Consider the following 24,965-nt stretch of genomic DNA (forward strand, 5'->3'; position numbering starts at 1 on the left):
GCATATTATAGTTCATCACGAAGCTCTTGTAGCTTGGTGGCAGTGATTGAAGAACTCTGTCAATGACACTATCATCAGGAAGATTAACTCCCAGTTGAGTCAAGTGGTTGTGGTACCCAGACATTCTGAGTATATGTTCACTGACAGAACTATTCTCCTCCATCTTGCAGTTGTAGAACTTATTCGAGACTTCATATCTCTCAATCCGAGCATTTGCTTGAAATATTAACTTCAACTCTTGGAACATCTCATATGCTCCATGACGTTCAAAACATCGTTGAAGTCCCGATTCTAAGCCGTAAAGCATGGCACACTGAACTATCGAGTAGTCATCAGCTTTGCTCTGCCAGGTGTTCATAACAGCTGGCGTTGCTCCTGCAGCGGGTTTGTCACCTAGTGGTGCTTCCAGGACATAATTCTTCTGTGCAGCAATGAGGATAATCCTCAAGTTACGGACCCAGTCTGTGTAGTTGCTACCATCGTCTTTCAACTTAGCTTTCTCTAGGAACGCATTAAAATTCAACGGAACAACAACACGGGCCATCTATCTACAACAACATAGACATGCAAAATACTATCAGGTACTGAGTTCATGATAAATTAAAGTTCAGTTAATCAAATTACTTAAGAACTCCCACTTAGATAGATATCCCTCTAATCATCTAAGTGATCACGTGATCCATATCAACTAAACCATGTTCGATCATCACGTGAGATGGAGTAGTTTTCAATGGTGAACATCACTATGTTGATCATATCTACTATATGATTCACGCTCGACCTTTCAGTCTCCGGTGTCTGAGGCCATATCTGCATATGCTAGGCTCGTCAAGTTTAACCCGAGTATTTCGTGTGTGCAAAACTGGCTTGCACCCATTGTATGTGAACGTAGAGCTTATCACACCCGATCATCACGTGGTGTCTCGGCACGATGAACTGTAGCAACGGTGCATACTCAGGGAGAACACTTATACCTTGAAATTTAGTGAGAGATCATCTTATAATACTACCGCCGAACTAAGAAAAATAAGATGCATAAAGGATAAACATCACATGCAATCAATATAAGTGATATGATATGGCCATCATCATCTTGTGCCTTTGATCTCCATCTCCAAAGCACCGTTATGATCACCATCATCACCGGCTTGACACCTTGATCTCCATCCAAGCATCGTTGTCGTCTCGCCAACTATTGCTTCTACGACTATCTCTACCTCTTAGTGATAAAGTAAATCAATTACATGGCGATTGCATTTCATACAATAAAGCGACAACCATTTGGCTCCTGCCAGTTGCCGATAACTATGTTACAAAACATGATCATCTCATACAATAAAATTTAGCATCATGTCTTGACCATACCACATCACAACATGCCCTGCAAAAACAAGTTAGACGTCCTCTACTTTGTTGTTGCAAGTTTTACGTGGCTGCTACGGGCTGAGCAAGAACCGTTCTTACCTACGCATCAAAAACCACAACGCGGTATAGTGATTGCTTTTTGATCTTCAGAAAGAACCATGTTCATTGAATCCGATTCAACTAAAGCTGGAGAAACAGACACCCACTAGCCACCTGTGTGCGAAGCATGTCAGTAGAACCAGTCTCGCATAAGCGTACGCGTAATGTCGGTCTGGGCCGCTTCATCCAACAATGCCGTTGAATCAACAATCAACTAGTGATGGAAGCAATATGTATATACCCATGTCCACAACTCCTTTGTGTTCTACTCGTGCATATAACATCTACGCATAAACCTGGCTCAGATGCCACTATTGGGGAACACAATAATTTCAAAAAAATTCCTACGCACACGCAAGATCATGCTGATGCATAGCAACAAGAGGGGGGAGTATCGTCTACGTACCCTCGTAGACCGTAAGCGGAAGCGTTATGACAACACGGTCGATGTATTCATACGTCTTCACGACCGACTGATCTAGCACCGAAGGTACGGCACCTCCGTGATCTGCACATGTTCAGCTCGGTGACGTCCCGTGAACTCACGATCCAGTAGAGCTTCGAGGGAGAGTTTCGTCAGCACGACGGTGTGATGACGGTGATGATGTTGCTACCGGAATAGGGCTTCGCCTAAGAACCGCTACGATATAACCGATGTGGATTATGGTGGAGGGGGGCACCGCACATGGCTAAAAGATCAATGATCAACTTGTGTGTCCATGGGGTGCCCCCCTCCCCCGTATATAAAGGACTGGAGGAGGGGGAGGGTCGGCCCTCTCTATGGCGCGCCCTAGGGGAGTCTTACTCCCTCCGGGAGTAGGATTCCCCCCTTCCAAGTAGGAGTAGGAGAGGAAGGAAGGAGGAGAGAGGGAGGAAGGAAAGGGGGGCCGCCCCCTCCCTATTCAGATTGGGCTTGGGGGGCACGCCTCCCTCTTTTCCTTCCCTCTCCTCTATTCCACTAAAGCCCAATAAGGCCCATATACTCCCAGGGGGGTTCCGGTAACCTCCCGGTACTCTGGAAAAATGGCCGAACCACTCGGAACCATTCCGATGTCCAAATATAGGCTTCCAATATACCGATCTTTACGTCTTGCCGAGACTCCTCGTCATGTCCGTGATCAAATCCGGGATTCCGAACTACCTTCGGTACATCAAAACACATAAACTCGTAATACCGATCGTCACTGAACGTTAAGCGTGTGGACCCTACAGGTTCGAGAACTATGTATACATGACCGAGACATGTCTCCGGTCAATAAAAAATAGCGGAACCTGGATGCTCATATTGGCTCGTACATATTCTACGAAAATCTTTATCGGTCAAAGCGTATAATGGTATACGTTGTTCCCTTTGTCATCGATATGTTACTTGCCCAAGATTCGATCGTCGGTATCTCAATACCTAGTTCAATCTCGTTACAGTCAAGTCTCTTTACTCGTTCTGTAATGCTACATCCCGTAACTAACTTATTAGCTACATTGTTTACAAGGCTTATAGTGATGTACATTACCGAGAGGGCCCAGAGATACCTCTCCGACAATCGGAGTGACAAATCCTAATCCTGATCCATGCCAACTCAACAAACACCTTCGGAGACACATGTAGAGCACCTTTATAATCACCCAGTTACGTTGTGACGTTTGGTAGCATACAAAGTGTTCCTCCGGTATTCGGGAGTTGCATGATCTCATAGTCATAGGAACATGTATAGTTATGGAGAAAGCAATAGCAACAAACTAAATGATCATCGTGCTAAGCTAACGGATGGGTCAAGTCAATCACATCATTCTCTAATGATGTGATCCTGTTAATCAAATGACAACTCATGTCTATGGTTAGGAAACATAACCATCATTGATTCAACGAGCTAGTCAAGTAGAGGCAAACTAGTGACACTCTATTTGTCTATGTATTCACACATGTAGTAAGTTTCCGGTTAATACAATTCTAGCATGAATAATAAACATTTATCATGATATAAGGAAATATAAATAACAACTTTATTATTGTCTCTAGGGCATATTTCCTTCAGCACCTAGAACAACATCCACATAAATCCTTGTATTGTAGGCAAAGCAATCTAGCTGCAAACCTTAGGTAAGCATTTCATTAAATAAACGCATCACCATAATAAAGTTCATCAACTTACATGACCCATTCATGTGAAGTGCATATGTACAAACATCAGGAACACAAACCTAATCTCCCATCTCCTTGGAACTTTTAGCCCCCTTCTAAATGACCGAATGGAGAAGACCATCTATGTGACGCCCCCGATTCAATCATACACTAATCATACACGCAAGCGTGTACGATCAAGATTAGGGACTCATGAGAAGATATCACAACACAACTCCAGACACAAATTAAAATAATATAAGCTTTATATTACAAGCCAGGGGCCTCGAGGGATCGAATACATAAGTTCGAATACACAAGAGTCAGTGGAAGCAACAATATCTGAGTACAAACATAAATTTAAACAAGCCTGCCATAAGAAGGCTAGCACAAAAGCAACAACAATCGAAAAGGCAAGGCCTCCTGCCTGGGACCTCCTAACTACTCCTGGCGGTCGGCGGTCTCCACTTAGTAGTAAGCACCCTTGGGGTAGTCGTAGCAGTCGTCGGTGGTAGCGTCTGGTTCCTGAGATCCAACATCTGGTTGCAGCATCCGCGAAAAATGGAAAAAGGGACGAAAAGAGGAAGCAAAGCAACCATGAGTACTCATCCAAAGTACTCGCAATCAAGGATCTACACTACATATGAACTGGTATCAAAGGGAAGGGGTTGTATATGTGGACTATACTGCAGAATGACAGAATAGAGGGGAAAGCCCAGCCTATCAAATACTAGAGTCTTCTTGAAGCCACCATCTTGCAGCATTTAGAAGAGTACAGAATAGTATTTTACAATTAGCAAGCATGTTGTAGCATTAACAGAGATCCTTTCTCCACTCCCTACGAGAAAGCAATCCCAGAGCCAACATATCCAATTCAGATCTCAGTAACCAATTCTACTTGTAAAGATCGGAATACAACTCCAAGTTGTCATGTTACCGTGGACACGACTATTCGAATAGATTAACTTCCCTGCAGGGGTGCACCACATTACGCAACACACTTGATCACTCTAGTCGAACACACTTTCCTGGGTCATGCCCGGCCTGGAAAGATCAACATGTCGCAGCCCTACCTAGGCCCAACAAAGAGGTCAGCACGCCGATCTAGATCCTATGCGTGCAAGGGTCTTGGGCCCATCGCCTATTGCACACCTACACGTTGCGTGGGCGGTCGGTGAGCAGACTTGGCAGTCTCCATTACAAAGGAGGGTGATTTACGTGGTCCAACTCGGTGCGCGCCACTCAGTCGCCGACGTCTGGAAAGATTCGGCTGATACCACGACGTTGAGTGCCCATATTGTTCCCGCATGGTGGTTAGTGCGTATAGGACAGTGGCTGACTCAGATCAAATACCCAATCTTGTTAGTGGCTTGGGAGCGCGTAGTAACGAGCAGAGACTCATGATATGTGACCCTGTCGTCCCACCTCTTGGACTTACGGCAAGGGCCCGGAATGCCCGGCTGTGCCGCGTAGAAATCTCGTGGGTACCCCCCAGGTCAACCCGACTACACCTCAACTCGTGGGTACCCCTCAGGGCCGACCCGACTTCAATAACATTTTTCTGAGCGATATATAAATTATTTTAATCCGAGTTATGGTTATTTTTCTATGAATTTTCAAAGTTTTAAACATTTTCTGATCTTAATATTATTTAAATTAATTCAAAATAGGAATATTGCATCAGCATGACGTCAACAATGAACCAAACAGTTGACTAGTCAAACTAACGGCTGGGACCCATCTGTCATAGCCTGGGTGTTAAGCATGGTTAATGTAAACTAAAGAGAGGTTAAATAGGAAATTGGCCCCACATGTCAGTGACTTACTGATTAATCAAACTAGATAAGACCCCGCGCGTTGCTGCGGGAATTTGTGGCATACCATGTTGAATATTATAAATAAATTATTTCATCGAATAGTAGAAGGTCATTGAAAAAATGTCAGGATTCATAGTGTGTTGGGTCCGTTCTACGATAAAGGTGGATTAGAAAGTGTCCCGGGTAAACTGTCAAATAGGATATATGTTATGTATTCTGTAGATGATAGGATGAACTATTCACAAATTTGAGAACATGCACAAATACTATAGTAAAATGATTAATACAAAATGATTCCAATACAAATCCAATCGCCATTCATGTGGTATATTCCATGATCTGTTCTCAGGCTGCACATACCGATTCGATATAGTTACCCTCCAAAATATACGCAACTCTCTCTCTCTCTCTCTCTCTCTCTCTCTCTCTCTCTTTCTTCTAGGGGATGCGTAGACGAAGCAACACTAATGAAATTTTTGATCAGAACATGCATATACGCCCAGTCGTCATGGAGACAACATGGATGGAGCAGATCCACTACTTAAACTTGAAGAAGTTGTTAGAACACTCCATCAAATACTCTTTCTTGGAGAATATTAATAGGGAGAAAAACATCAGTAACTTTGCCTAATTACTTAGTGGAATGGGAGGAGAAGAGGATGGTAATTAAGGAGACGAAAGAGCACATATTTTATGCCGGCAAGGGAAACAAATAGTACTGGTGTACCGTGGAGAAGATGCTTGGGTTGAGCAAGACATGCGGCATGGAGGCACTGCTGGCATGCGACAAGAGCGGCGCGGTGCCGGAGCTCACTTCGGGCAGAAGCAGAACATGAGGGAGGATGTGATGTGCAAAAGTTTGTTGCGTTAGCTGAAGAAAAATGCGCTAAGAGGAGGATAAGACGATGCGTTTGGGCTTTTAGACTGCCTCGTGCGTTACATGATACGAAATAGGAAACGACCAGCCGTGGATACGTACTGAACAAAAATTGAATCAAACGATTCATTGGTCTACTTGTCTTCGGCATGGGTGAGAGAATGCATGCAAGGCCCTAGTTTCTTGCTTATGTGGCACGCTGATGTGGATAGCCAGCATGTTCAGAGAAATAAGCTAGTGGGGTGCTCCTTTTAGATATGGTAGACACTTTTAGTCGGAAAATAGCTTAATTAGTCTAATTAATCAGAGGGGGCCCACATGTCAGCTGCTGGGGCCAGCCCAGTCAGCATGCTGGACCGGGTCAACCTGGTCAAGGGGGCAAGTGGGGGCCACTGGGGCCACAGGTCAGCGACCCAGCGGGTGGCCCCAGGGCGGCCTCGTCGGCGTAGCCAGCGGTGAGGCTTCGGTGAGCAGAACGCGGCGAAGGCTCGGGTCGGCGTCGGGATTCACCTATAGGGCTCCATTTGGAGCGCGGGGCGGTGCGTTCGAACGTCCGTTCGATGCCGCACCAGATGGAGGCAGTGGCCTGACCGGAGGCGACCCGTAGTGAGGGCGGCGACCACCGAGGTGGACGGCCGAGTATGGGCCCGACGGGTAGGGTGATACAGGGCACGAGGAGGTTGGCTAAGGGGCTCAATGGGGCCGTGGGGGAGCAAGGAGCACGCGTGGATTGCCGGCATGGGCAGAGGAGCAGGGGGTGCGAGCCCGATGGTCATGGCGGACGATGGAGCTCGACACAACGGCGAGGCGGCTACGGCTATGGGAAGGAGCAAGGAATAGGTGGATGGGGACGGCTGGCTCACCGGGAGCCTGTAGTTGTGCAAGTTGGTCTCGGGGGAGCCTTGGGGCAGCGGATTCCGGCAAAGGCGACGGTGGAGCGGAGGATGAAGACTGGCTCGATCCGGTCATCGTGGAGGTGCCGACCTCGTTCCCGATGGCGTAGAGGACGTAGCCGAGCACGGGGGACCGACTGGTCACGTTGGAGGAGCACGGGGGAGGCCGTTGCCAGGGCCGGCCCTGGGCCAGGGCAAGAAGTGCGACGGCCTAGGGCCCAGACTGATAAGGGGCCCATACCCAGGTATGGCTTTTAGGTAAAACGTTCCACCGGCAAATAATCTACGAGTATTCTTCTCAAAAAAAAAATCTACGAGTCTTAAGGCCCAACTAGCCAGTCTAAGAAGCAATTAAAGGACCGACCAGCCAGCCATCCCTCGCACTGCTTCCCTCTTTTACCTTGGTAACAGCGCACACGGCGGCGGCTGCCGATTCCTCTTCAGCGATTACATCACCCAAAAACCAATGGATCTTTGCGAGAGGATGATTTCTTACATTTTCTCTCGATTTCTCCATCTCCCGGCGTGAAGCGGCAGTGACTCAGTTTGCAACAATCAAAACACAGCTACAGGCTGCTAGTTAAGGGATCAAATTCATGCAATTTCTTGAATCATTTACCTTTGAGGCTTTGATGTTAATCTTTCTAGTTTCTACGTTTTGTCCGTTTGTGGATTTATCATCTCTCTTCTGTACAGATTGCTGTTTTGAAGTAGATGAGGAACCGAGGACCGAGTGACTGAGTGAGAACCATAGCCAGATCGTAGATGGTCGGATAGTTGAATTTATGCCACTTCAGGTGCTCCCAATCCTTTCCCACAAAAATATTTCCTAAATGGCATTTGCCTAAATATCACCGTTGGAAATTTTGTTCATGCATTTCCATGGTGATTTCTTTAGAGAACCGTGGTGAAATTTTGTCATATGTATATATACAGGGTTTTTCTTTTACTCTACGGTAGTTTTGGGGGCCCGCTTTTTCAGTTCGCCCGGGGCCTCTCAAAAGTCAGGGCCGGCCCTGGCCGTTGCTGCGGTGGCGCACACCGGCGACCACATGAGCGGTTGGGTGCACGTTGGGAAAGAAGGGAGCAGGCGAGGGACAGAAAGGGGAAGGAGATCTGGTGGGATGGAGCCAGGTGAGTGGGTGGGGAGGTCCCGAGGCATCGGGGCCGTCTTTATCTCCGTTGAGGTGTCGCCGGTGAGGTGGTGTGGCGGGGACGTGTGTCACTGTAGTGGTGCGGGTCGGGGACGCCTGGTGAACAGGAAGGGGACGACCAAGGGGAGTGGGCTGGGCCTGCCTCTGCGGCCGAAGGCCCAGGGCAGTGGGAGGGGTCCTTTTATTATTAGCTTTTGTTTCTTTTCTTTTTAAAGACTTTTTTGTTTTCTTTTATTTCCAAAAAGCAAAATAGTTTTATAAAATACAAAACTTGCACCTAAAATAACATTATAACTCAGGCCACCGCTATAATTAATTTAGCATTTAAATAAAATACTTTGCAACTTTTATTAATTAAAAGCATTCAAATAATTGTTTTAGCCCCTGTCTTAAATAGTTTAGGGCATTAAAACATTTTACAAAAATGTTGGTTCATCATCATAACTAGTTATGGAATATTTCCCACATGATGAACATTTTAGCTTTCACATTTGAAGAAATATTATTTTGACTTTATTTTATATTTGAAAAAGGCTTTGATTTTTATCAAGTGGTAAATTGGCTTAGTTTAATTTGATGACATGCAATCGTTAGGGGAGATTACAATAGCTTGGCACCGGGGTGTTACAAATCTCCTCTACTACAAGAAATCTCGTCCCGAGATTTAAGAGGTGGAGCAAGGGGAAAAGTTTTGGTTATGAAATTCTAACAGATCTTCTCACTCCTGTTTGCTCTTCTCGAAGAAGTTGATCTATTTCATTGATGTCTTCATTTCTCTGCGTCGATGTATCATGATGATGTTGTCGTTCTTCCTTCCATATCTTCACCGTACTTACGAAGGGACAAGGGTTAACTTTGGAAGAACGGACCTCTACAAGGTTGCTTATCTGGTAGATAACATCAGGGAAGGTGTCGAAAAGTAACTCTCGAATAGAAACTTAAGAAAATATCGAGAGAAAAGTAAGAAGGTACGACGAGAAGTTTTGAACGGGCAATCAATCGTTCAATGCCTAAACAAAAGGTGAAAGGGGTTCACAGCAACGAAATAAATATTGTGTTTGATACCATAGTAGATCATCTCTAGGAAGGTGGCTCGTGAATTACATACGAAGCTAGTGTGAGGAATAACTTTGGCAACAAGGGTGTACATGAGTGTCAGGTTTCGATCCTGTGGAGCTGTGGGTTATGGGCCCACCATATGGGTTAAACTAGGAAGGGTGCTAATGTCTCGCATGCTCATGATAGCAAGGCATGTCAGAGGATAGCCTGTCAGTTATGTTGACAACAACGTTGGTACCAAGGGCGAGGGACGAATAGAACCATTTTCATGCTCACAAGGCGAGGCGGACCAATAAGCAAGGTTCTCGTCCATCGGTGGCTACCGGAATGTCATCGACAATAGTTACAGGGTCTTACTGTCAGGGTCATACACCAAGGTGTTTACATAAGGAGGAGAATATTACTGCTTAGTTCATATAGTCCACAAGAAAGGTTAAACAAAACAATGGAATGGAAAATGTGTATACACGAGTATTAGGTGTATCTCCTTCCCAAGAGCAAGCAGAGCAGGATAATCCTAACAAGATTGCAAGTAGATAACCACCTAGGGAGAAGCGGCAAGGAAAATCATGATGTTATCCATACAATGGTGTTTGGATAATTGACCAAGAAACATTTAACATTGTGCCTCCAATGTTCTTAATGATGTTCGGAGTACCGCAGTCGTGCTTCAGGATAGCAATTGACATGGTCATCAGGTAAAGGTCGGACCTTGGGAACACAAACTTCCATCAGGAATTTCTAGAACATCTCATGCAATTTTATCAGGAAAAGATGAGGATGTGGTCGATGGGTTCAGCTGCAATCCATCGACATGTCAAAAATGATGTATTTCCAAAATTATATGAACAAGTTTGTGTTGGGGGGAGGCAAGAATGTTGTCAATGATAACACAAATCATCGAGGGGCAAGGATGTTATTTCTCCTCATGAATTCAATTGATACCCTGGAAGAGCTCAGAATGTTGATGATGATCACAACACATTTGTTGAGAGATTTCATGAAGATACAATCGACCGGCGATGACATCAAGTCAAAGGAATGATGAAGTGAAAAGTTATTGGAGCCACGGGTCTGACCCAAACTCGAATTCAAGCTTGTTGTTCAAGGAAAAATGATATGGCGAGGAAGATCGACGTAAGCTTAGCTCATCGTCGAAATTTGTGCTCTGGGAAGAAGGACCAGGTAGCATAGTTAAAATTTAGCACGATAATGATATAGTTGATCAAGCTAGGAATAACTTGAAGGATTATTAAACTCATAAGCAACGAAAATTACTTAGATTTATTGAGTCAGAGTGCGGAATCGATTCACTTATCAGTGTTCTCGACTAACTAGTAACTCAAAACCCAGGGGGAAAATGAAATCTGTGAGAAGCAATACTAGATGAAGACTAATAGGAAGCAACACAGTTCTTTGATATTCTCAAGATACCAGAGGGTAATACTCGAAGGAAGATCAAATAGGGGTTGTGGAGATGTATTGATCTGCAGAAGACAAGTGCTTTAACTTGTTTGAGAAATGGAATCAAAGAGAAAATATGGTCGGAACCACGATTGCAAAGGATCAATTCACAGATACGAGATGACATTATATCAAGGAAATAGTTATTATTATAAGAAGGCTCCATGATAGGATCTACATCGTGTCCATGGGCATGAACACAAAGTTCAAGGTCGACTCCCGCTTCTCCAATGCATAATCTTTCATTCACTTCTCACTTTTGACATATTGTAGTGTTGAGATTTTATCTGGCATAACACCAGTAGAGTATGACCCATGGAAGTTTTTGAGTTCACACAGATTAGAAAAGGCATAGGTTCAACCCATCTGAGCATCTTAGGAACATATACCACAAACTTCAAGAGTAAATAACTCGAGCTTTAAAGTAGAGCATGGTTGACAAGGTAGAGGATACCATTTACCAAAGGCATTACTTATTAGGGGAAGAACTCAAGGTTTTGAGAACAGGCATGAACAGTCGGACAATAATACACCAAAGGATCTGGCGGACCGCAAGGAATCTAATGTGAGTATCGATGTTCAACCAGAAGAAGAAATAATGCAAAGGCATCGGATTATCGAAATATCTGGATAGTTCCATAGCTTAAATACAACGGTATTATGAATTCCAAATTGGGGGATCAGAAGCAGATGTTCTAATCAAAGGATAAGTAAGTTGAAGAGACATAGATTGACAATCAATCAAGGTCTGATTTGCTGAGAACCAGCTCATGTCCGGAGTGACGTCTGAGCCAGAAGGATGAATTCTAGGATTTGACTGAGGATTGCGAGCATTCGCAGACATATTGAACCATTAGACTCAAGATGACAATGACAAGGGATGTCAAGAAAGATTATCGGACATATGGGATTACCATAATGTAAGCAAGTAAGGAAGATCAAGATCAATAACCTACTGAGGATTTTCGGAAGATCGAATAGTATTTCGAAGACTTTTGTCAAACCCATGAACAATTGGGGATGAGCGGATACTCCGCAAGTGCGAGAAATTATCCGTAGGCATATTCAGGTGGCTAAGACCTGCAAGGCAGTAGGCACAAAGTATTTTTGGAACAATAGAGAGAATTTCAGGGTATCTTGTAATAACAACATCAACGAGGAATGATTGTATGAATGGCAAGTGTACATGGTTATCCATAGGGAGTTTATCGATAGAAGGGAATCGCAAAAGTGATGGCACAAAGACTCGAGAGAACAACGTAGAGTATCTTCAGAATCTTCTGGTGGAGCAGGCGATCATATGTAATAAGAGGCCTACGGGTAGGTGTGATCACGAGATCCTAATGTTAGAGTTAGTAAATTCATTTTAACCCGAATACCACCCAATGGTGACGTGGGCCCGTAAGCCGCACAGCCATGCTAGTAAAAATTTTGTGATGACTAGACTCAACTTCAGCTAAGGAGTTCGAAAGGGAGATTCCTATAGGCAGTCGGCTCTGATACAAACTTGTGATGCCCTTGATTCAATCATACACTAATCATACACGCAAATGTGTAGGATCAATATCAAGGACTCACGGGAAGATATCACAACACAACTCTAGACACAAATTAAAATAATACAAGCTTCATATTACAAGCCAGGGGCCTCGAGGACTCAAATACAGAAGCTCAAATACACAAGATTCAGCGGAAGCAACAATATCTGAGTATAGACATAAATTTAAATAGGCCTGCCTTAAGAAGGCTAGCAAAAAAGCAACAACGATCGAAAAGGCAAGGCCTCCTGCCTGGGACCTCCTAACTACTCCTGGTCGTCGGCGGTCTCCATGTATCAGTAAGCACCCTTGGGGTAGTAGTAGCAGTCGTCCGTGGTAGCATCTGGCTCCTGAGATCCGACACCTGGTTGCAATATCCGTGAAAAATAGAAAAAGGGAGGAAAAGAGGAAGCAAAGCACCCATGAGTACTCATCCAAAGTACTCACAAGCAAGGATCTACACTACATATGCACTGGTATCAAAGGGAAGGGGCTGTATATGTGGACTATACTCCAGAATGATAGAATAGAGGGGAAAGCCTAGCCTATCAAAGACTAGCATCTTCTTGAAGCCACCATCTTGCAGCATTTAGAAGAGTACAGAGTAGCATTTTATAATTAGCAAGCATGTTGTAGCATTAACGCCCAGAGATCCTTTCTCGACTCCCTGCGAGAAAGCAATCCCGGAGCCATCATATCCAATCTAGATCTTAGTAACCACTTCTAGTTGTAAATATCGGAATACAACTCCAAGTCGTCCTGTTACCGTGGACACAGCTATTCGAATAGATTAACTTCCCTGCAGGGGTGTACCACATTACCCAGCACGCTCGATGACTCTGGCCGGACACACTTTCCTGGGTCATGCCCGGCCTCGGAAGATCAACATGTCGCAGCCCTACCTAGGCCCAACAAAGAGGTTAGCACGCCGGTCTAAATCCTATGTCCACAGGGGTCTTGGGCCCATTGCCCGTTGCACACCATGTTGCGTGGGCGGCCAGTGAGCGGACCTGCTTTACGGGGTCCAATCCGGCATGTGCCTCTCAGTCAGTGACGTCCGGAAAACTTCGGCTAATACTATGACATCGAGTGTGAAGGAAATATGCCCTAGAGGCAATAATAATGTTATTATTTTATTTCCTTATATCATCATAAATGTTTATTATTCATGCTAGAATTGTATTATCCGGAAACATAATACTTGTGTGAATACATAGACAAACCAAACGTCACTAGTATGCCTCTACTTGACTAGCTCGTTAATCGAAGATGGTTATATTTCCTAACCATAGACATATGTTGTCATTTGATTAATGGGATCACATCATTAGGAGAATGATGTGATTGACATGACCCATTCCATTAGCTTAGCACCCGATCGTTTAATATGTTGCTATTGCTTTCTTCATGACTTATACATGTTCCTATGACTATGAGATTATGCAACTCCCATTTGCCGGAGGAACACTTTGTGTGCTACCAAACGTCACAACGTAACTGGGTGATTATAAAGGAGCTCTACAGGTGTCTCCAAAGGTACATGTTGGGTTGGCGTATTTCGAGATTAGGATTTGTCACTCCGATTGTCGGAGAGGTATCTCTGGGCCCTCTCGGAAATGCACATCACATAAGCCTTGCAAGCATTACAACTAATGAGTTAGTTGCAAGATGATGTATTACGAAACGAGTAAAGAGACTTGCCGGTAACGAGATTGAACTAGGTATTGAGATACCGACGATCGAATCTCGGGCAAGTAACATACCGATGACAAAGGGAACAACGTATGTTGTTATGCGGTCTGACCGATAAAGATCTTCGTAGAATATGTGGGAGCCAATATGAGCATCCAGGTTCCGCTATTGGTTATTGACCAGAGACGTGTCTCGGTCATGTCTACATTGTTCTCGAACCCGTAGGGTCCGCATGCTTAAGGTTTTGATGATAGTTATATTATGAGTTTATGTATTTTGATGTACCGAAGTTTGTTCGGAGTCCCGGATGTGATCACGGACATGACGAGGAGTCTCGAAATGGTCGAGACATAAAGATTGATATATTGGAAGCCTATATTTGGATATCGGAAGTGTTTCGGGTGAAATCGGGATTTTACCGGAGTACCGGGAGGTTACCGGAACCTCCCGGGAGGTATATGGGCCTTAGTGGGCTTTAGTGGAAGAGAGGAGAGGTGGCTAGGGCTGGGCCGCGCGCCCCTCCCCCCCTAGTCCGAATAGGACAAGGAGAGGGGGGCGGCGCCCCCCTTCCTTCTCTCTCTCCTCTTTCCCCCTCCCGAATCCTATTCCAACTAGGAAGGGGGGGGGGAATCCTACTCCCGATGGGAGTAGAACTCCTCCTGGCGCGCCCTCCTCCTAGTCGGCCGCACCTTCCCCTGCTCCTTTATATACGGGGGCAGGGGGCACCCCTAGATACACAAGTTGATCCACGTGATCATATTCTTAGCCGTGTGTGGTGCCCCCTTCCACCATAATCCTCGATAATATTGTAGCGGTGCTTAGGCGAAGCCCTGCAATGGTAGTACATAAAGATTGTCACCACGGCGTCGTGCTGATGGAACTCTTCCCCGACACTTTGCTGGATCGGAGTCTGGGGATCGTCATCAAGCTGAACATGTGCTAGAACTCGGAGGTGCCATAGTTTCGGTGCTTGATCGGTCGGGCCGTGAAGACGTACGACTACATCAACCGCGTTGTGCTAACGCTTCCGCTGTCGGTCTACAAGGGTACGTAGATCACACTCTCCCCTCTCGTTGCTATGCATCACCATGATCTTGCGTGTGCGTAGGAATTTTTTTGAAATTACTACGTTCCCCAACAGTGGCATCAGAGCCTGGTTTTATGTGTTGATGTTATATGCACGAGTAGAACACAAGTGAGTTGTGGGCGATATAAGTCATACTGCTTACCAGCATGTCATACTTTGGTTCGGCGGGATTGTTGGACGAAGCGGCCCGGACCGACATTACGCGTACGCTTACGTGAGACCGGTTCTCCCGACGTGCTTTGCACAAAGGTGGCTAGTGGGTGACAGTTTCTCCAACTTTAGTTGAACCGAGTGTGGCTACGCCCGGTCCTTGCGAAGGTTAAAACAGCACCAACTTGACAAACTATCGTTGTGGTTTTGATGCGTAGGTAAGATTGGTTCTTGCTTAAGCCCGTAGCAGCCTCGTAAAACTTGCAACAACAAAGTAGAGGACGTCTAACTTGTTTTTGCAGGGCATGTTGTGATGTGATATGGTCAAGACATGATGCTAAAATTTTATTGTATGAGATGATCATGTTTTGTAACCGAGTTATCGGCAAGTGGCAGGAGCCATATGGTTGTCGCTTTATTGTATGCAATGCAATCGCGCTATAATGCTTTACTTTATCACTAAGCGGTAGCGATAGTCGTGGAAGCATAAGATTGGCGAGACGACAACGATGCTACGATGGAGATCAAGGTGTCGCGCCGGTGACGATGGTGATCACGACGGTGCTTCGAAGATGGAGATCACAAGCACAAGATGATGATGGCCATATCATATCACTTATATTGATTGCATGTGATGTTTATCTTTTATGCATCTTATCTTGCTTTGATTGACGGTAGCATTATAAGATGATCTCTCACTAATTATCAAGAAGTGTTCTCCCTGAGTATGCACCGTTGCGAAAGTTCTTCGTGCTGAGACACCACGTGATGGTCGGGTGTGATAGGCTCTACGTTCAAATACAACGGGTGCAAAACAGTTGCACACGCGGAATACTCAGGTTATACTTGACGAGCCAAGCATATACAGATATGGCCTCGGAACATGGAGACCGAAAGGTCGAGCATGAATCATATAGTAGATATGATCAACATAGTAATGTTCACCAATGAAACTACTCCATCTCACGTGATGATCGGACATGGTTTAGTTGATTTGGATCACGTAATCACTTAGAGGATTAGAGGGATGTCTATCTAAGTGGGAGTTCTTTAAGTAATATGATTAATTGAACCTAAATTTATCATGAAACTTAGTACCTGATAGTATCTTGCTTGTTTATGTTTGATTGTAGATAGATGGCCCATGCTGTTGTTCCGTTGAATTTTAATGCGTTCCTTGAGAAAGCAAAGTTGAAAGATGATGGTAGCAATTACACGGACTGGGTCCGTAACTTGAGGATTATCCTCATTGCTGCACAGAAGAATTACGTCCTGGAAGCACCGCTGGGTGCCAGGCCTGCTGCTGGAGCAACACCAGATGTTATGAACGTCTGGCAGAGCAAAGCTGATGACTACTCGATAGTTCAGTGTGCCATGCTTTACGGCTTAGAATCGGGACTTCAATGACGTTTTGAACGTCATGGAGCATATGAGATGTTCCAGGAGTTGAAGTTAATATTTCAAGCAAATGCCCGGATTGAGAGATATGAAGTCTCCAATAAGTTCTATAGCTGCAAGATGGAGGAGAACAGTTCTGTCAGTGAGCATATACTCAAAATGTCTGGGTATAATAATCACTTGATTCAATTGGGAGTTAATCTTCCAGATGATTGCGTCATTGACAGAATTCTCCAATCACTGCCACCAAGCTACAAGAGCTTCGTGATGAACTATAATATGCAAGGGATGAATAAGACTATTCCCGAGCTCTTCGCAATGCTGAAAGCTGCGGAGGTAGAAATCAAGAAGGAGCATCAAGTGTTGATGGTCAACAAGACCACTAGTTTCAAGAAAAAGGGCAAAGGGGAGAAGAAGGGGAACTTCAAAAAGAACAGCAAGCAAGTTGCTACTCAAGAGAAGAAACCCAAACCTGGACCTAAGCCTGAAACTGAGTGCTTCTACTGCAAGCAGACTGGTCACTGGAAGCGGAACTGCCCCAAGTATTTGGCGGATAAGAAGGATGGCAAGGTGAACAAAGGTATATGTGATATACATTTTATTGATGTGTACCTTACTAATGCTCGTAGTAGCACCTGGGTATTTGATACTGGTTCTGTTGCTAATATTTGCAACTCGAAACAGGGATTACGGATTAAGAGAAGATTGGCTAAGGACGAGGTGACGATGCGCGTGGGAAATGGTTCCAAAGTTGATGTGATCGCGGTCGGCACACTACCTCTACATCTACCTTCGGGATTAGTATTAGACCTAAATAATTGTTATTTGGTGCCAGCGTTAAGCATGAACATTATATCTGGATCTTGTTTGATGCGAGACGGTTATTCATTTAAATCAGAGAATAATGGTTGTTCTATTTACATGAGTAATATCTTTTATGGTCATGCACCCTTAAAGAGTGGTGTATTCTTATTAAATCTCGATAGTACTGACACACATATTCATAGTGTTGAAACCAAAAGATGCAGAGTTGATAATGATAGTGCAACTTATTTGTGGCACTGCCGTTTGGGTCATATCGGTATAAAGCGCATGAAGAAACTCCATACTGATGGGCTTTTGGAACCACTTGATTATGAATCACTTGGTACTTGCGAACCGTGCCTTATGGGTAAGATGACAAAAACACCGTTCTCCGGTACTATGGAGAGAGCAACAGATTTATTGGAAATCATACATACAGATGTATGTGGTCCGATGAATGTTGAGGCTCGTGGCGGATATCGTTATTTTCTCACCTTCACAGATGACTTAAGCAGATATGGGTATATCTACTTAATGAAACATAAGTCTGAGACATTTGAAAAGTTCAAAGAATTTCAGAATGAAGTTGAAAATCATCGTAACAAGAAAATAAAATTCCTACGATTTGATCGTGGAGGAGAATATTTGAGTTACGAGTTTGGTGTACATTTAAAACAATGTGGAATAGTTTCGCAACTCACGCCACCCGGAACACCACAGCGTAATGGTGTGTCCGAACGTCGTAATCGTACTTTACTAGATATGGTGCGATCTATGATGTCTCTTACTGATTTACCGCTATCGTTTTGGGGATATGCTCTAGAGACAGCCGCATTCACGTTAAATAGGGCACCATCAAAATCCGTTGAGACGACGCCATATGAACTGTGGTTTGGCAAGAAACCAAAGTTGTCATTTCTGAAAGTTTGGGGCTGCGATGCTTATGTGAAAAAACTTCAACCTGATAAGCTCGAACCCAAATCGGAGAAATGTGTCTTCATAGGATATCCAAAGGAAACTATTGGATACACCTTCTATCACAGATCCGAAGGCAAGACTTTTGTTGCTAAATTTGGAAACTTTCTAGAGAAGGAGTTTCTCTCGAAAGAAGTGAGTGGGAGGAAAGTAGAACTTGACGAGGTAACTGTACCTGCTCCCTTATTGGAAAGTAGTACATCACAGAAACCAGTTTCTGTGACACCTACACCAATTAGTGAGGAAGCTAATGATAATGATCATGAAACTTCAGAACAAGATACTACTGAACCTCGTAGATCAACCAGAGTAAGATCCACGCCAGAGTGGTACGGTAATCCTGTTCTGGAAGTCATGCTACTAGATCATGATGAACCTACGAACTATGAAGAAGCGATGGTGAGCCCAGATTCCGCAAAATGGCTTGAAGCCATGAAATCTGAGATGGGATCCATGTATGAGAACAAAGTATGGACTTTGGTTGACTTGCCCAATGATCTGCAAGCAATTGAGAATAAATGGATCTTCAAGAAGAAGACTGACGCTGATGGTAATATTACTGTCTACAAAGCTCGACTTGTCGCAAAAGGTTTTCGGCAAGTTCAAGGGATTGACTACGATGAGACCTTCTCACCCGTAGCGATGCTTAAGTCTGTCCGAATCATGTTAGCAATTGCCGCATTTTATGATTATGAAATTTGGCAAATGGATGTCAAAACTACATTCCTGAATGGATTTCTGCAAGAAGAGTTGTATATGATGCAGCCGGAAGGTTTTGTCGATCCAAAGGGAGCTAACAAAGTGTGCAAGCTCCAGTGATCCATTTATGGACTGGTGCAAGCCTCTCGGAGTTGGAATAAATGCTTTGATAGTGTGATCAAAGCATTTGGTTTTGCATAGACTTTTGGAGAAGTCTGTATTTACAAGAAAGTGAGTGGGAGCTCTGTAGCATTTCTGATATTATATGTAGATGACATATTGCTAATCGAAAATGATATAGAATTTCTGGATAGCATAAAAGGGTACTTGAATAAGAGTTTTTCAATGAAAGACCTCGGTGAAGCTGCTTACATATTGGGCATTAAGATCTATAGAGATAGATCAAGACGCTTAATTGGACTTTCACAAAGCACATACCTTGACAAAGTTTTGAAGAAGTTCAAAATGGATCAAGCAAAGAAAGGATTCTTGCCTGTGTTACAAGGTGTGAAATTGAGTAAGACTCAATCCCCGACCAATGCAGAAGATAGAGAGAAAATGAAAGATGTTCCCTATGCTTCAGCCATAGGCTCTATCATGTATGCAATGCTGTGTACCAGACCTGATGTGTGTCTTGCTATAAGTCTAGCAGGGAGGTACCAAAGAAATCCAGGAGTGGATCACTAGACAGCGGTCAAGAACATCCTGAAATACCTGAAAAGGACTAAGGATATGTTTCTCATATATGGAGGTGACAAAGAGCTCATCGTAAATGGTTACGTTGATGCAAGCTTTGACACTGATCCGGATGATTCTAAATCGCAAACCGGATACGTGTTTACATTAAACGGAGGAGCTGTCAGTTGGTGCAGTTCTAAACAAAGCGTTGTGGCGGGATCTACATGTGAAGCGGAGTACATAGCTGCTTCGGAAGCAGCAAACGAAGGAGTTTGGATGAAGGAGTTCATATCCGATCTAGGTGTCATACCTAGTGCATCGGGTCCAATGAAAATCTTTTGTGACAATACTGGTGCAATTGCCTTGGCAAAGGAATCCAGATTTCACAAGAGAACCAAGCACATCAAGAGACGCTTCAATTCCATCCGGGATCTAGTCCAGGTGGGAGACATAGAGATTTGCAAGATACATACGGATCTGAATATAGCAGACCCGTTGACTAAGCCTCTTCCACGAGCAAAACATGATCAGCACCAAAGCTCCATGGGTGTTAGAATCATTACTGTCTAATCTAGATTATTGACTCTAGTGCAAGTGGGAGACTGAAGGAAATATGCCCTAGAGGCAATAATAATGTTATTATTTTATTTCCTTATATCATGATAAATGTTTATTATTCATGCTAGAATTGTATTATCCAAAAACATAATACTTGTGTGAATACATAGACAAACCAAACGTCACTAGTATGCCTCTACTTTACTAGCTCGTTAATCGAAGATGGTTATGTTTCCTAACCATAGACATATGTTGCCATTTGATTAATGGGATCACATCATTAGGAGAATGATGTGATTGACATGACCCATTCCATTAGCTTAGCACCCGATCGTTTAATATGTTGCTATTGCTTTCTTCATGACTTATACATGTTCCTATGACTACGAGATTATGCAACTCCCGTTTGCCGGAGGAACACTTTGTGTGCTACCAAACATCACAACGTAACTGGGTGATTATAAAGGAGCTCTACAGGTGTCTCCAAAGGTACATGTTGGGTTGGCGTATTTCGAGATTAGGATTTGTCACTCCGATTGTCGGAGAGGTATCTCTGGGCCCTCTCGGTAATGCACATCACATAAGCCTTGCAAGCATTAAAACTAATGAGTTAGTTGCAAGATGATGTATTACGAAACGAGTAAAGAGACTTGCCAGTAACGAGATTGAACTAGGTATTGAGATACCGACGATCGAATCTCGGGCAAGTAACATACCGATGACAAAGGGAACAACTGTAGGATCTTGAAGTAGATGTGTCTAGAGGGGAGGGGGGTGATTAGACACTTAATGCTAAAGTTGCACTTTTTAAGCTTTTTCGGTTTAAGTGGAGTTTAGGCATAATTTCATCATTCACAATACATATCAAGCAAGCATGCAAAGAGTGTATAGGCAGCGGAAAGTAAAGCATGCAATTTGCAAGAATGTAAAGGGAAGGGTTTGGAGAATTCAAACGCAATTGGAGACACGGATGTTTTTCCCGTGGTTCGGATAGGTGGTGCTATCCTACATCCACGTTGATGGAGACTTCAACCCACGAAGGGTAACGGTTGCGCGAGTCCACGGAGGGCTCCACCCACAAAGGGTAACGGTTGCACGAGTCCACGAAGGGCTCCACCCATGAAGGGTTCACGAAGAAGCAACCACCCACAAAGGGTCCACGAAGAAGCAACCTTGTCTATCCCACCATGGCCATCGCCCACGAAGGACTTGCCTCACTAGCGGTAGATCTTCACGAAGTAGGCGATCTCCTTGCCCTTACAAACTCCTTGGTTCAACTCCACAATCTTGTCAGAGGCTCCCAAGTGACACCTAGCCAATCTAGGAGACACCACTCTCCAAGAAGTAACAAATGGTGTGTAGGTAATGAACTCCTTGCTCTTGTGCTTCAAATGATAGTCTCCCCAACACTCAACTCTCTCTCATAGGATTTGGATTTGGTGGAAAGAAGATTTGAGTGGAAAGCAACTTGGGAAGGCTAGAGATCAAGATTCATATGGTAGGAATGGAATATCTTGGTCTCAACACATGAGTAGGTGGTTCTCTCTCAGAACATATGAGTTGGAATTGTGTATGTGTTCTGATGGCTCTCTCCACGAATGAAGAGGAGGTGGAGGGGTATATATAGCCTCCACACAAAATCCAACAGTTACACACAGTTTTCCAATCTTGGTGGGACCGAATCAACAAACCCGGCCAGACCGAAAAGGTAAACCTAGTGACCGTTAGAGATTTTCGGTGGGACTGACATGCAACTCGGTAGGACCGATATGGTTAGGGTTTGGGCATAACGTAATCTCGGTGAGACCGATTACACAAACTCGGTGAGACCGATTTTGGTAATTAGCTAACCAGAGAGTTGGTCAGGCAAACTCGGTGGGACTGATTTGCTCTTTCGGTGAGACCGAAAAGTTACAAAAAGGAAACACTGAATTTACATTGCAATCTCGGTGGGACCGATTCGCTCTTTCGGTGAGACCGAAAGGTTACGAAAGGGAAACAAAGAGTTTGCAATCCCATCTCGGTGAGACCAAGATCCCTATCGGTAGAACCGAATTGCTAGGGTTTGGCAGTGGCTTATGACAAGTGAAACTCGGTGGCGCCGGATAGAAAGAATCGGTATGACTGAGTTTGGCTTAGGGTTTAGGTCATTTGTGGAAGCGAGAAAGTGCCTGAGGATTTTGGAGCATATCATTAAGCACATGAAGCAAGAGGCTCATTAAGCAACACCTCATCCCTCCTTGATAGTATTGGCTTTTCCTATGGACTCAATGTGATCTTGGATCACTAAAATGTAAAATGAAGGGTCTTGAGCTTTTGAGCTTGAAGCTTTAGCCAATCCTTTGTCCTTACCATCTTGAAGGAGTTCCCACAACCTTTAGTCCATGCCACTCCATTGTTGAACTTATCTGAAACATGCTAGATAGAAATGTTAGTCCAACAAGAGATATGTTGTCATCAATTATCAAAACCACCTAGGGAGCACTTGTGCTTTCAATCTCCCCCTTTTTGGTAATTGATGGCAACATACATCAAAGCTTTAGATAAAGATATAAAGAAAAACAAGTAAAGCTTTGGAAGGACATGTAACAAGCATAGGCTCCCCCTACATGTATGCACTCATGTAAATATGAAATATAGAGGCATGTGAGAGCATAACCATGACATAGTAGGCAATGTGTTACATGTATCTTGGCCATATGCATCAGAGCAAAAGATTATCAAGGAAAATACCTTCATGCTCATGAGTCCTTCTTGCAAACAGTATGTACATAAGCAAGAACTCCTCATACTCATGATTTTGATGCATATACTTACCTTGTGGTCTTGAGTTGGCTTAGGATGGAATGAACCTGCACAAACAAAGTTAGATAACACAGGTACATCCACTAGCCAGAGCAAACAAAAGAAACCACAAGAATACCAAAACTGGGATGACATGTAGAGAGTGAGTACAAGGTACCACATTGGATTCAACATGTCCCCAAGAATAAAGATATGCAATGAATTTGACTGATTTCTTTCCCTTAGGTGTCTTGCTCCCCCTAAATCTTACATGGGATATTGGGAGAAGATAAGGAACAACAAATCAGAGCTGAAAGATACAAATGAACATGTCTTTCCCCCTAAAAAGACATGTGACATCTCTCCTCTTGAGCATCAAGCATCTGGGATCCTTGAGTATTCTCTCCCCCTGGAAATCTCTCTCTCCCTTAATACTTTCTCTCCCTTGATGTGATCTCTCTCTCCTACAAGCTTTGATGTGATCTCTCTCTCCCTCTTTGACATCAATTTCCAAGAAGGGCTTTCTGGAATCCGTCGTATAGGTTTGGTCCTTGAGACTCAGCACAAAGCAAAGGATAAAACTGTGATGCTTGTAGAGGACAAGATTCATTGAGTAGAGCTGGAGCAGAAGAAATATAGAACAAGTGGCAAACTGTTTTTCCTGTTGCGAAGTCGGTGGCACCGAGTGGTATGTTTCGGTGGCACCGAAAAGATTCGGTTGGACCGAAAATTACAAGTCGGTGAAACCGAGTTCACACAGAGAAAAACACTTGTCACCTCAGCTCACTAGACATGTAGGATCTCACAAAGATTTGCAATGAATTACCTGAAGGATTTGCAAGGAATTAAATGCAGAAAATGCAGAACATAAACAAAGAGAAAAGAGAAGAAACTGAAAGATCTAGATGAAGTTTTTTTTGAAAAAGAGAAAGAAACTAAACATGCATGAGATACACACAAAAAGAACACAAGAGAACTTCATCTAGAGTTGGGCGGTGACATAGTCACCTATGTTAGAGCATATTGGCTTAGGAGTGAAGTGAGAACACTTGATCATAGGTCATACTCATCGTTTAAGCTCAAAATGGGGTTACCATTTTTCGTTTAAGCATCTTGATGTATTCACATATTGTTGAGTTGCTTTGACTCATGTCTTGGAGTAAAGCTTCTCTAAGATGGAATAACATACCTTGGGTGGTGGTGTGGTTCTTGCTCATGTAGTTGAACTTGTGTGGGTGCTCAAGGTTGATGTAGCTCATCAAGAGTTGGAAGCACCACTTGGAGTTTGAGTTCATCTACCTACATGGGTTAGTTCTTGCAAGGAAGAGCACTTGTGTATCCAAAAATGACAATCATGAAGCTCAACATAGAATTTGTCAAAGGATATGTTTGAATGGTTTTGTGCTTCCTTGTCTTCAACCACCATTGTGTAGAGTCTTGGTGATGTAGAGATTGCTCAAGATGTGAGTGAGTCGCAATCTCATGGAATTAGATTCAACCAAGCACCTACATGGGTTAGACAACATGCAAGGTGCAAATATATCCAAGACATAAGATAGTTATCATAAGAGATATATCATGGATTAGTCATAAGCTCATGTCTTGCATGTATCCAATGGAGTTTCTACTCCAAGTTCGAAGCATCAATGATGTTTAATTCTCCTCTCAACCTGCAAAACACTTTCTCATCAAGTGGTTTAGTAAATATATCCGCTAATTGCTTATCGGTGCGAACATGCTTAAGATTAATGTCAC

Source organism: Triticum urartu, chromosome 4A, assembly GCF_056163025.1.
Source record: "Triticum urartu cultivar PI428250 chromosome 4A, HENAU_Tu73, whole genome shotgun sequence".
Taxonomy (NCBI): Eukaryota; Viridiplantae; Streptophyta; class Magnoliopsida; order Poales; family Poaceae; genus Triticum; species Triticum urartu.